Source organism: Rhinopithecus roxellana, chromosome 16, assembly GCF_007565055.1.
Source record: "Rhinopithecus roxellana isolate Shanxi Qingling chromosome 16, ASM756505v1, whole genome shotgun sequence".
NCBI lineage: Eukaryota > Metazoa > Chordata > Mammalia > Primates > Cercopithecidae > Rhinopithecus > Rhinopithecus roxellana.
Genome location: NC_044564.1, coordinates 46,761,878 through 46,775,763, shown reverse-complemented (window position 1 = coordinate 46,775,763; position 13,886 = coordinate 46,761,878). Strand labels below are relative to the sequence as shown.

Genomic DNA, 13,886 nt, shown 5'->3' with positions numbered 1-13,886 from the left:
TAGCTTAATACATTTGTTACCATCTCTTTGAAAGAGATAATATATTTGAATTTTACAAGTTTGTGTGGATTGCACACTCTTGTTTCTCTTCAGGGCCCTGGTCTCAAATGATCTTTTCATGTGACAGCTCACATTAAAGCACAGAGAAGATGCTAGGCCAACAGAACAGTAAATAGGATTCCAATTAAAGGTTATGCTAATAGCTATTCCCCGAACATGTCAGTGACCCAATTTCAGTCTTATGTTGATGCTAATGTGGATGCAAACGCAGTCAGAGTACATAGATTTATAAACTCTTCATATGAAAAGTCAAATGATTATTCTATTCTGGGGGATGGGAAGATTCACTCCTGAGGCTCACACTATATTTCCCTGCCCTGGTGGTTGGGGGAGGAGGAAAGGGCAGGTAAAAGGGAAACTGTTGTTTGTGATAACAGCCATGTTTGCATCTTTGAGTTTTGTCAAAGATTGCATTCTTCCATAAATCATTTTTATAAGTAGTAGTAAGTTTTAAAAACTATCCCCTCACAAGCCTATTTAACTAGTAATGCTGTAAAAACGATAGTATAGTATTATTGTCTCTGATGATGAAAACAAGAACTGAAATAGCTATCAGGATAATTCATTTCTACTCTTGGTTCTGCAAGAGCTTGTGTGCTATTTAAAGGCATCGCTTAATCTCCTGAAGCCTTAGTTGCCTCATATCCAAATAAAGAACTATATTCTATATCTTCTCTGTGTGCTTGAAGCATAGCCATCATTTATAGTATTTTTGTTTTGTTTTATAGAGTAAGGTTTTCCAAGTTCCAAACAATGGTTTTCCCAGAAAACTTTTGCAACACCACAAAATTGTAGTCTGGGAACTCCCTTTGCATGCTCATGTACACATCCATCATAAATGAAAGCAAAGGCAAGCAGCATCCCTCGTTCCACAGAGCTACAAATTTTGTGTGTGCATGCACATGCGTCTGCACATTAAAATAATTTTCATTTAGTGAAGTGATAATGATGCTAAATTATAGGTTTTAAAAATATTCTTACCTGGCAAAATAAAAGTTTGGCAACCCTACGCGGGCCCCTCAAATATATTTGAAATATTAATGGCCCATAAAAATCCCCAAACCTGGGAACCACAGGTAACTATATATAGAATGTTTAAAATTGGAGCGATATTGTGAACTTCCAAAATATATGGTTGAATAAAAATTCCAGGGACTACCTTTCCTTTCCAACTGCACGGAGGTGTAGAAATACCCGCCCTGGTCTTTGCCTGTGTCTCTCGTGCAGGATAATGGAGGAGACAACAGCTTCAGATTTGAGTTAGGATCTCAGATCTCCCATTTAATAGCTGTGTACATTTGATCGAGTTGTGTCGTCTCTCTACCAACTCAGATTCCTTATGAAATTGTGCCTTATTGACAGAGTTTCTGGAATTATAAAGTGAGATAATTTATGTAAAACATGGTATCAGAACATGGCACATAGATGGGAAACCTAAGCTGTAGTTATTACTTCATCTCAGAACAGACTTGAAGCCTGATTCTTGAAGGGTGACATGAGAGATGGAGAGAATTTGGGACCCGGCAAGTCTAGGTGGGAGCAGACCTAGCCACAATCAGACCCCAGTAGCCTTGTGGGATGGTGACACATTGGTACTAGTTTGGATAAACAGTAAGATTTTGAGGATGCAACAGAAGGAAGTAAGGCATTTGACAATTTAGCAAAATCCAGGACCAGACCATTCTCAGATCTTCTAAAACATAGCCATAGTCCTGTGGCAGATTTCAAGGTCTCAGGCCTTGGTCTGGAGTCCAAGAGTTAAGCAAATTTTAGCAATGAGGAGAGAGAGGTATTAGCATTGGAAAGAAGGACAATACAAGCCCTTACTACGAAAGCAGACACTGACAATGAGGAGACAGCACCTGAATCTAATCTAGACTATAGATTTTTTTTATTTGGCCCACATGTTTTTTGTTTCTTTTTCTTTTATTTTTTTAATCGTGGCAATATATACAATACAAAATTCACCATTTTAATCATGAAATATATTGTCTTTATCACAATTTTTAAAAATATTTTTTAAAATTTAGGTTATTATTATTATTTTTGTTTTGCCCTTGCTGCAGTGCAGTGGTGCAATCTTAGCTCACTGCAGCCTCAAACTCCTGGGTGCAAGAGATCCTTCTGCCTTAGTCTACCAAGTACCTGGGACTATATGTGCACACTACCATGTTTGGCTAATTTTTTCTTTTTGTGTAGAGATGGGGTCTTACCATGTCGCCCAGGCTGATCTTGAACTCCTGGCCTCAAGCCATCTTCCTACCTCAGCCTCCCAAAGTGCTGAGATTATAGGTATGAGCCACCGCACCCAGCCTCAATCTTTTAAAAGTGGGAGTAAAATATTCAGATGTTCAGCTTTTCATGAACAAGTGGAAGATTTGGTCCTACATTCTTCCATCACAGTAACAGCTAGGACTAAGCACCTGGCCTCTATTAATGAGGCATTCCTTTTTCAATTTGCACCATTCTCAAATAATCCATATTACTTGTTTATGCTACTTGGCTGGACCTTGTAGACATTCAGATTTGCTGCCTCCTACCAGTGCAGCTGGGGGACAAACTAGGCATGTTACCAAGACGGTGATTCAGATCTTCAAAGCCAAAGTCAGCTCACAGAATGGAAGCACAAATTTAGGCCCAGAGAAGAAACAACTGTGGCTTCTCACTTGTCGGCAAGGCTTATAAGTCTGGTGATGATTTTCCATGGCCAGAAGTGGTTTCTGCCTTGTGGTTGCACCTGTGGGTTCCAGCTGGTGCCATGACCGCGGCCAGCCTAATTCTTTTGGTTTCAGCCTCTGTGATGAAGTTGTTGGTACTTAAGTGCCTGACTTATCTCTCTTTGAATGCTCTATTGACCTTTTTTTGAATGCCCTGTTGAGTTTCTCCCTACCAGATTCCAACTACATTATTAGAACAAGTGGTCAGTACTTCACAGAACAGGCAGGTAAATGTTTCTCTACCCCAGTGCTACCAATGCATGGGAGTGAGGCAGCTTTCCCTTCACCCTTTATTTCTTTCGGAGACATCTAAATTTGAGAGCGTGTTTCTAAGGATTATGTTATTAATATTACCCAAATTAGCCTGCATCATTGCTCCTGGCTAAGTCTGTGAAACCCAAGATACTAGGCTCAGTGTAACTGGAACAGATGTTTTGATCAAAGGTTTGGATCTGTGCCTGGGTTCGAAGCCTTCTTGTTCTGGACTTGGAGAAAGTTTTGAAACTTCTAAAAGATATTTTAGACAGGGGCAGGGTTTTAAGATATATTTTAGAGTAAGTCTCAGGAATGGCGACTTCTGGTTCTGAGGGTGTTATAGGAGACTCAGAGATAGTTCCCACATTTTTAAAGAGCATCTACTGTTAGGAACATGAGCACGCTCAGGGCGTAGGGTCAAAAGATGGTTAATATAAGTGGTTGCTACATAGCCAGACAGCTCTAGGAATTGGTTGTGAATCCGTATTAACCCTCAAACATGGCTCAAGAACTAGAGTTCAGCATATTGAAGACAGTGGAATTGGCTCTATACAGCTGAAAGGAAGCCACCTCCTTTCCATCATCACTGTGGAAAGTGTGATTTTCATTCTATGTTTTATTGTACATTAATACAATTTCACATATACCTGTAGCCTTAAACCTATTGAATGATAATCTCTTGGTGGAAAGGCAGGTGTGTCTGGCCCAGACCAGAAATGTATATTTTTATTTTTTGCTCTAAATATTACTGATATGTAGTCAGAATGAACGCTGCTGTTCTCAATTCTGACAGAAAGCTCCACTAAATAGAAGATTCAGTTCTGCAGATGATTTACACAATGAGGAAGAGTGTGTGTGGGGAGTTGGAGGGGGGGAAAGGGAAACCGTGTCATATTTTCCAATTATTTGAAAGTCAATTTCTGTATTTTATTAATCACTTCATTTAAAAATATCCATTAATGAGAATACAAAGTATGATTTTAAACTGTTCACGGGTTTAACTCAGAGGTTGGATGACTAGATCTTTCCTACCTGTAAGAGGTCACAGCACTTACCTGATAGCAGCCAGCACAAGTGAAATAAAATACCCAGGTAGAAAGTAACAGGTCTACTTATTACTCATCTTGAAACCTAAGACTTTTAGCTATATCAGAACATTACATATGGTAGATTAAAAGTGCTCATGACTAAAAAGCAACCACCTGATTTTGTTACAGTAGAATAGGTTTTAGACTGAAAATTGAGACTTGGACTTTGAGCTAAGTGCTTCCTATAACTTCTCCTCTTTGAACCTCAGTTTATTCAGTTATAAAATAGATAAATTGGATTGTGGACCACGGTCTTCAAACTGCTAACCTCCGAAGTCACGCAGTTTGGTGAAATCAAATCAAGGCAAAGAAGGCAGAGGTCACAGGGAGAGCTACTGGGCCACAATGCCGGCTTCAGGAACAGACCTATGGTTTCTCTCCTCTACACAGTGTATCTCCATATAAAGCATTGATTGGAAGAAAGAATGCTTCTGTGGCTATTAAAATAAAAAAAAAAAAAACAGTTTAAAAAACCCGCTTAGCTGGATATTTAAAGAAACTTATTTTGGAGAAGGGACAGTTCTAACATTTCATGAGTCTACAAATTAGGATACAGAAACACTCCAAGTATACTTTTGCAGGGAATTGGCTCTTGGATAGACACCATTTTAAAATGATTTATTTTGATAACAAAAATGTTTATTTAGCTATTATACTGACTACTTTAATTTCTGAGCTTCGTAGCACCCTGACCCGATGTTTCTGGGAGTTGTCCATTGGCTGGCTAGGCCTGGTGATTTATTAATGAGACACCCAGTAAAGCCAGGAAAGTTATCCTCAGATTTCATTCACACTTAAACAGGTGCTTCAAGCTGTCAGCTGGCCATTAAGGTAGCATTCCTCCTTATTCAATCTCCCTTGCTCTTTTCACACTTCTTTTCATTTGTTTGTTTGTTTTTTTAAATTTGTTTTATTTTTTAGTTGTGAGAATGAATACATTTCAAAGAAAGTGAAAACATACCATGGTTGATTTCCTCTAATGGAGCTATTGGGAAAACTTTGGGAAAACTATCTGGCTTCTATCCTCACCCTTTCTCTCCTGTTTTCTCGGAGCTTAAGATTTTCACAGACAAGAATCATGGTGTATACTTTAGTTCACAAAGGTTTTTCTCTCATCTGTCATCGTGAAGGGATAAAAGATGCTATACAAGAGGACATTTAAGCACATGAACACACCCACCAACATACCCTCAAAACATTCTGGATTATTTTCTTTTAAAATTTTTATATTTCCATAAGTTTTGGGGGAAAAGGTGGTATTTGGTTACATGAGTAAGTTCTTCTGTGGTGATTTGTTAGATTTTGGTGCACCCATCACCTGAGCAGTATACACTGAACCCAATCTGTAGTCTTTTATCCCTCATCCCAATCCCACCCTTTCCCCAGAGTCCCCAAAGTTCACTGTATCATTCTTATGCATTTCCATCCTCATAGCTTAGCTCCCACTTACGAATGAGAGCATATGATGTTTGGTTTTCCATTCCTGAATTACTTCACTTAGAATAATAGTCTTAGTTTTATCCGGGTTGCTGTGAATGCACAATATTTCTTTCTTTTCTTTTCTTTTTTTTTTTTTTTTGATGATGGGGTCTTGCTCTGTCACCCAGGTTAAAGTGCAGTGGCATGATCTTGGCTCACTGCAACCTTCACTTTCTGGGTTCAAGCGATTCTCCTGCCTCAGTCTCCCGAGTAGCTGGGATTACAGGCATGTGCCGCCACACCCAGCTAATTTTTGTATTTTTAGTAGAGACAGGGTTTTGCCATGTTGGCCAGGCTGGTCTTAAACTCCTGACCTCGGGTGATTATGCCCACCTCGGCCTCCCAAAGTACTGGGATTACAAGCATGAGCCACCATGCCAGGCCCGAATGCCAATATTTCACTCCATTTTATGGCTGAGTAGTATTCCATCATGTATGTATACCACAATTTCTTCATCCATTCATTGACTGATGGACATTTGATCTGGATTCATATTTTTGCCATTGCGAATTCTGCTGCTATAAACATGTATGTGTAAGTAGCCTTTTTGTATAATGACTTCTTTTCCTCTGGGTAGATACCCTGTAGCAGGATTGCTGGATCAAATAGTAGTTCTACTTTTAGTTCTTTAAGGAATCTCCACCCTGTTTTCCATATTGGTTGTACTAGTTTACATTCCCACCAGCAGTGTAGAAGTGTTCCCTTTTCACCACAGCCATGCCAACATCTATTATTTTTTGATGTTTTGATTATGGTCATTCTTGCAGGTGTAAGGTGGTATTGTATTGTGGTTTTGATTTCCATTTTCCTCATCATTAGTGATGTTGAGCATTTTTTCATATGTTTGTTGGTCATTTGTGTACCTTCATTGGAAATATTTGTATATCTTCTTTTGAAAATTGTCTATTCATGACTTCGTCCCAATTTTTGATAGGATTGTTTGTATTTTTCTTGCTAATTTGTTTGAGTTCCTTGTAGATTCTGGATATTAGTCTTTGTCGGATGTATAGATTGTGAAGATTTTCTCCCTGTCTGTGGGTTGTCTGTTTACTCTGCTGACTCTTCCCTTTGCTGTGCAGAAGCTCTTAGTTTAATTAAGTCCCACCTATTTATCTTTGTTTTTGTTGCATTTGCTTTGGGGTTCTTCGTCATGAAGTCTTTACCTAAGCCAATGTCTGGAAGGGTTTTTCTGATGTTATCTTCTAGAATTTTTATAGTTGCAAGTCTCAGATTTAAGTCCTTGACCCATCTTGAGTTGATTTTTGTATAAGGTGAGAGATGAAAATCCAGTTTTATTCTCCTGCATGTGGCTAGACAATTATCCCAGCAACATTTGTTGAATGAATAGAGTGTCTTTTCCCCACATTATGTTTTTGTTTGCTTTGTCAAAGATCAGTTGGCTGTAGGTATTTGGATTTATTTCTCGGTTCTCAATTCTATTCCATTGGTCTATGTGCCTATTTTTATACCAGTACCATGCTGTTTTGGTGACCATAGGCTTATAGTATAGTTTGAAGGAAGGTAATGGGATGCTTCCAGATTTGTTCTTTTTGCTTAGTCTTGATTTGGCTATGTGGCCTCTTTTTTGGTTCCGTATGAATTTTAGAATTTTTTTTTCTAGTTCTGTGAAGATTGATGGTGGTATTTTGATGAGAATTGCATTGAATTTGTAGATTGCTTTAGGTAGTAAGGTCATTTTCACAATATTGATTCTACCCATCCACAGGAGCATGGGATGTATTTCCATTTGTTTGTGTCATCTGTGATTTATTTCAGCCGTGTTTTGTAGGTTTCCTTGTAGAAGTATTTCACCTCCCTGGTTAGGTATAGTCCTAAGTACTTTTTTTTTCCTGTGGCTATTGTAAAAGGGGTTGAATACTTGATTTTACAATAGCTTGGTCACTGTTGGTGAACAGCAGAGCTACTGATTTGTGTACATTAATTTTGTATCCTGAAACTTTGCTGAATTCATTTATTAGTTCTAGGAGCTTTTTGGAGGAGTCTTTAGGGTTTTCTGGAGTGGGCATCCTCATCTTGTTCCAGTTCTCAGAGGGAATACTTTCAACTTTTCCCTGTTCAGTATTATGTTGGCTGTGGGTTTGTCATATGGCTTTTATTACACTGAGGTACGCCCCTTGTATGCCGATTTTGCTGAGAGTTTTAATCATAGTGGGATGCTGGGTTTTGTCAAACACCTTTTCTGTGTCTATTATTTTGGGGGCACTGTTTAAGAGCAGAAAGTTTAATAGGCAAAAGAAAGAAGAGAAAAGCACCCCCATGCAGAGGTGGGGGTTTCTGAACAGATCCTCTCTTTCTGCATCTATTGAGATGATCATGTTATTTTTGTTTTAATTCTGTTTATGTGGTGTGTCACATTTATTGACATGTGAATGTCAAACTATCCCTGCATCCATGGTATGAAATTCACTTGATCCTGGTGTATTATCTTTTTGATATGGTGTTGGATTTGGTTAGCTAGTATTTTGTTAAGGATTTTTGCATCTATGTTCATCAGGGATATTGGTCTGTAGTTTTCTTTTTTTGTTTTGTCCTTTCCTGGTTTTGGTATTAGGGTGATACTGGTTTCATAGAATGATTTAGGGAGTATTCCCTCTTTCTCTATCTTGTGGAATAGTGTCAATAGGATTGAATGTCTGGTAGAATTCAGCTGTGAATCTGTCTGATCCTGGACTTTTTTTGTTGGCAATTTTTAAATTACCATTTCAATTTCATTGCCTGTTGTTGATCTGTTCAGGGTTTCTAATTCTTCCTGATTTAAGCTAGGAGGGTTGTATCTTTCCAGGTATTTATTCATCTCTTCTAGGTTTTCTAGTTTATGTGCATAAAGGTGTTCATAGTAGCCTTGAGTGATCTTTTGTATTTCTGTGGTGTTGGCTCTAATATCTCCTATTTCATTTCTAATAGAGCTTATTTGGATCTTCTCTCTTCTTTTCTTGGTTAATCTTGCTAATGGTCTATCAATTTTATTTATCTTTCCAAAGAACCAGCTTTTCGTTTAATTTATCTTTTGTATTTTTGTTGTTGTTTCAATTTAATTTAGTTCTGCTCCGATCTTTGTTATTTCTTTTCTTCTGCTGTTTGGGTTTGGTTTGTTCTTGTTTCTCTAGTTCCTTGAGGTGTTACCTTAGGTTGTCTATTTGTGCTCTTTCAGACTTTTTGATGTAGGCATTTAATGCTATGAACTTTTCTTTTAGCACCACCATTGATGTATCCCAGCAGTTTTGGTAGGTTTTGTCACTATTATTGTTCAGTTCAAAAAATTTTCTCCTTTTCATCTTGATTTCATTGTTGATCCAACAATCATTCAGGAGCATGTAGTTTAATTTCCATGTATTTGCATGGGTTGGAGGATTTCTTTTGATTTCCAATTTTATTCCACCATGGTCTGAAAGAGTACTTGATATAATTTCGGTTTTCTTAAATTTATTGAGACTTGTTTTCTGGCCTGTCACATGGTTTCTCTTGGAGAAAGTTTGATGCACTGATGAATGGAATGTATATTCTGTGGTTGTTGGGTAGAATATTCTGTAAATATTTGTTGGGTCCATTTGTACTAGGGTATAGTTTTAATCCATTGTTTCTTTGTTGACTTTCTGTCTTGATGACCTGTCTAGTGCTGTCAGTGGAGTATTGAAGTCCCCCACTCTTATTATGTTGCTGTCTATCTCATTTCTGAGGTCTAGGAATAATTGTTTTATAAATTTGGGAGCTCCAGTGTTAGGTGCATATTTATTTAGGATTATGGTGTTTTCCTGTTGGACAAAGCCTTTTGTCATTATTTAGTGTCCCTCTTTGTATTTTTTAACTGCTGTTGCTTTAAAGTTTGTTTTGTCTGATATAAGAATAGCTACTCCTGGTCACTTTTGGTGTCCATTTGCATGGAATGTCATTTTCCACCCTTTTACCTTAAGTTTATGTGAGTCCTTATGTGTTAGTTGAGTCTCTTGAAGACAGCAGATACTTAGTTGGTGAATACTTTTTTTTTTTTTTAAATTATACTTTATGTTCTGTGGTACATGTGCAGAATGTGGAGATTTGTTACATAGGTATACACATGCCATGGTGGTTTGTTGCAACCATCAACCCGTCATCCACATTAGGTATTTCTCCTAATGCTGTCCCTCCCCTAGCCCCCCATTCTCCAGCAGGCCCCAGTGTGTGTGCATGTGTTCTCATTGTTCAGCTCCCACTTATGAGTAAGAACTTGTGGTGTTTGGTTTTATGTTCTTGTGTTAGTTTGCTGAGAATGATGGTTTTCAGCTTCATCTATGTCCCTGCAAAAGACATGAACTCACCTTTTTTATGGCTGCGTAGTATTACATGGTGTATATGCGCCACATTCTTTATCCAGTTTATTGTTAATGGGCATTTGGGTTGGTTCCAAGTCTTTGCTATTGTGAATAGTGCCGCAATAAACATACGTGTGCATGTATCTTTATAGCAGCATGATTTGTAATCCTTTGGGTATATACCCAGTAAGGGGATGGCTAGGTCAAATGGTATTTCTAGTTCTAGATCCTTGAGGAATCACCACAGTCTTCCACAATGGTTGAACTAATTTACACTCCCACCAACAGTGTAAAATCTTTCCTGCTTCTCCACATCCTCTCCAGCATCTCTTGTTTCCTGATTTTTCAATGATTGCCATTCTAACTGGCGTGAGATGGTATCTCATTGTGGTTTTGATTTGCATTTCTCTAATGACTAGTGATCATGAGCCTTTTTTTCATATGTTGGTTGGCTGCATAAATGTCTTCTTTTGAGAAGTATCTGTTCATATCCTTTGCCCACTTTTTGATGGGGTTGTTTGATATTTCTTGCAAATTTGTTTAAGTTCTTTGTAGATTCTGGATATTAGCCCTTTGTCAGATGGATAGATTGCAAAATTTCTCTCCCATTCTGTAGGTTGCCTGTTCACTCTGATAGTAGTTTCTTTTGCTATGCAGAATCTCTTTAGTTTAATTAGATCCCATTTGTCAATTTTGGCTTTTGTTGCCATTGCTTTTGGTGTTTTAGACATGAAGTCTTTGGCCATGCCTATGACCTGAATGGTATTACCTAGGTTTTCTTCTAGGGTTTTTATGGTTTTAGGTTTAAGTCTTTAATACATCTTGAGTTAACTTTTGTATAAGGTGTAATAAAGGAATCCAGTTTTAGCTTTCTGCATATGGCTAGCCAGTTTTCGCAACACCATTTATTAAATAGGGAATCCTTTCCCCATTTCTTGTTTTTGTCAGGTTTGTCAAAGACCAGATGGTTGTAGATGTATGGCGTTATTTCTGAGGCCTCTGTTCTGGTCCATTGGTCTATATATCTGTTTTGGTACCAGTACCATGCTGTTTTGGTTACTGTAGCCTTGTAGTATAGCTTGAAATCAGGTAGCGTGATGCCTCCAGCTTTGTTCTTTTTGCTTAGGATTGTCTTGGCTATGTGGGATCTTTTTTGGTTCCATATGAAATGTAAAGTAGTTTTTTCCAATTCTATGAAGAAAGTCATTGGTAGCTTGATGGGGATAGCATTGAACCTACAAATTACTTTGAGCAGTATAGCCATTTTCATGATATTGATTCTTCCTATCCATGAACATGGAATGTTTTTCCATGTTTGTGTCCTCTCTTATATGCTTTGTAGTTCTCCTTGAAGAGGTCCTTCACATCCCTTGTAAGATGTATTCCTGGGTATTTTATTCACTTTGTAGCAATTGTGAATAGGAGTTCACTCATGATTTGGCTCTCTGTTTGACTGTTTTTGATGTATAGGAATGCTTGTGATTTTTGCACATTGATTTTGTATCCTGAGACTTTGCTGAAGTTGCTAATCAGCTTAAGGAGATTTTGGGCTGAGACGATGGGGTTTTCTAAATATACAATCATGTCATCTGCAAACAGAGACAATTTGACTTCCTCTTTTCCTAACTGAATACCCTTTATTCCTTTCTCTTGCCTGGTTGCCCTGGCCAGAACTTCCAATACTATGTTAAATTGGGGTGGTGAGAGAGGGCATCCTTGTCTTGTGCTGGTTTTCAAAGGGAATGCTTCCAGTTTTTGCCCATTCAGTATGATATTGGCTGTGGGTTTGTCATAAATAGCTCTTATTATTTTGAGATACATTCCTTCAATACCTAGTTTATTGAGAGTTTTTAGCATGAAGGGCTGTTGAATTTTGTCGAATGCCTTTTCTGCATCTATTGAGATATCATGTGGTTTTGGTGATTGGTTCTGTTTATGTGATGGATTATGTTTATTGATTTGCATATGTTGAACCAGCCTTGCATCCCCAGGATGAAGCTGACTTGATCATGGTGGATAAGCTTTTTGATATGCTGCTGAATTTTGTTTGCCAGTATTTTATTGAGGATCTTTGCATTGATGTTCATCAGGGATATTGGCCTGAAATTTTCTTTTTTTGTTGTGTTTCTGCCAGGTTTTGCTATTAGGATAATGCTGGCCTCATAAAATGAGTTCAGGAGGATTCCCTCTTTTTCTATTGTTTGGAGTAGTTTCAGAAGGAATGGTACCAGATCCTCTTTGTACCTCTGGTAGAATTCAGCTGTGAATTCATCTGTCCTAGACTTTTTTTGGTTCGTAGGTTATTAATTGCTATCTCAATTTCAGATCTTGTTATTGGTCTATTCAGGGATTCAACTTCTTCCTGGTTTAGTCTTAGGAGGGTATATGTGTCCAGGAACTTATCCATTTCTTCTAGATTTTCTAGTTTATTTGTGTAGAGGTGTTTATAGTATTCTCTGATGGTAGTTTGTATTTCTGTGGAATCGGCAGTGATATTCCCTTTATTATTTTTTATTGCATCTATTTGATTCTTCTCTCTTTTCTTCTTTATTAGTCTGGCTAGTGGTCTATTTTGTTGATCTTTCAAAAAAGCCAGCTCCTGGATTCATTGATTTTTTTTTTGAAGGGCTTTTCGTATCTTTATCTCCTTCAGTTCTGCTCTGATCTTAGTTATTTCTTGCCTTCTGTTAGCTTTTAAATTTGTTTGCTCTTGCTTCTCTAGTTCTTTTAATTGTGATGTTAGGGTGTCAATTTTAGATCTTTCTTGCTTTCTCTTGTGAGCATTATTGCTATAAATTTCCCTCTACCCACTGTTTTAAATGTGTCGCATAGGTTCTGGGCCATTGTTTCTTTGTTCTCATTGACTTCAAAGAACATCTTTATTTCTGCCTTAATTTCATTATTTACCCAGTAGTCATTCAGGAACAGGTTGTTCAGTTTCCATGTAGCTGTGCAGTTTTGAGTGAGTTTCTTAATCCTGACTTCTAATTTGATTGCACTGTGGTCTGAGAGACTGTTATGATTTTCATTCTTTTGCATTTGCTGAGGAGTGTTTTACTTCCAATTATGTGGTCAATTTTAGAATAAGTGTGATGTGGTGCTGAGAAGAATGTGTATTCTGTTTATTTGGGGTGGAGAATTGTTTAGATGTCTATTAGATCTGCTTGGTCCAGAGCTGAGTTTAAGTCCTGGATATTCTTGTTAATTTTCTTTTTTTTTTTTTTTTTTTTTTTTTTTTTTTTTTGAGACGGAGTCTCGCTCTGTCGCCCAGGCTGGAGTGCAGTGGCCGGATCTCAGCTCACTGCAAGCTCCGCCTCCCGGGTCCACGCCATTCTCCTGCCTCAGCCTCCCGAGTAGCTGGGACTACAGGCGCTGCCATCTCGCCCGGCTAATTTTTTGTATTTTTTAAGTGGAGACGGGGTTTCACTGTGTTAGCCAGGATGGTCTCGACCTCCTGACCTTGTGATCCGCCCGCCTCGGCCTCCCAAAGTGCTGGGATTACAGGCTTGAGCCACCGCGCCCGGCCATTAATTTTCTATCTCATTGATCTGTCTAATGTTGATAGTGGGGTGTTAAAGTCTCCCACTATTATTATGTGAGGGTCTAAGCCTCTTTGTAGGTCTCTAAGAACTTGTTTTATGAATCTGGGTGCTCCTGTATTGGGTGCATATATATTTAGGATAGTTAGCTCTTCTTGTTGCATTGATCCCTTTACCATTATGTAATGCCCTTCTTTGTCTTTTTTTGATCTTTGTTGGTTTAAAGTCTGTTTTTTCAGAGACTAGGATTAGAACCTCTGCTTTTTTTTTTTCTCTCCATTTGCTTGGTAAATATTCCTCCATCCCTTTATTTTGAGCCTATGTGTGTCTTTGCACATCAGACGGGTCTCTTGAATACAGAACACCAATGGGTCTTGACTTTTTATCCAATTTGCCAGTCTGTGTCTTTTAATTGGGGCATTTGGCCCATTTACATT

At 38.1% G+C, this 13,886-nt stretch overlaps 1 protein-coding gene across 1 annotated transcript in view; it reads left to right on the top strand.

The window, feature by feature from the left end:
* Positions 1-13,886, top strand: part of TMC1 (transmembrane channel like 1) — a 180,364-nt gene that overhangs the window by 44,658 nt on the left and 121,820 nt on the right. The window lies entirely within an intron of this gene.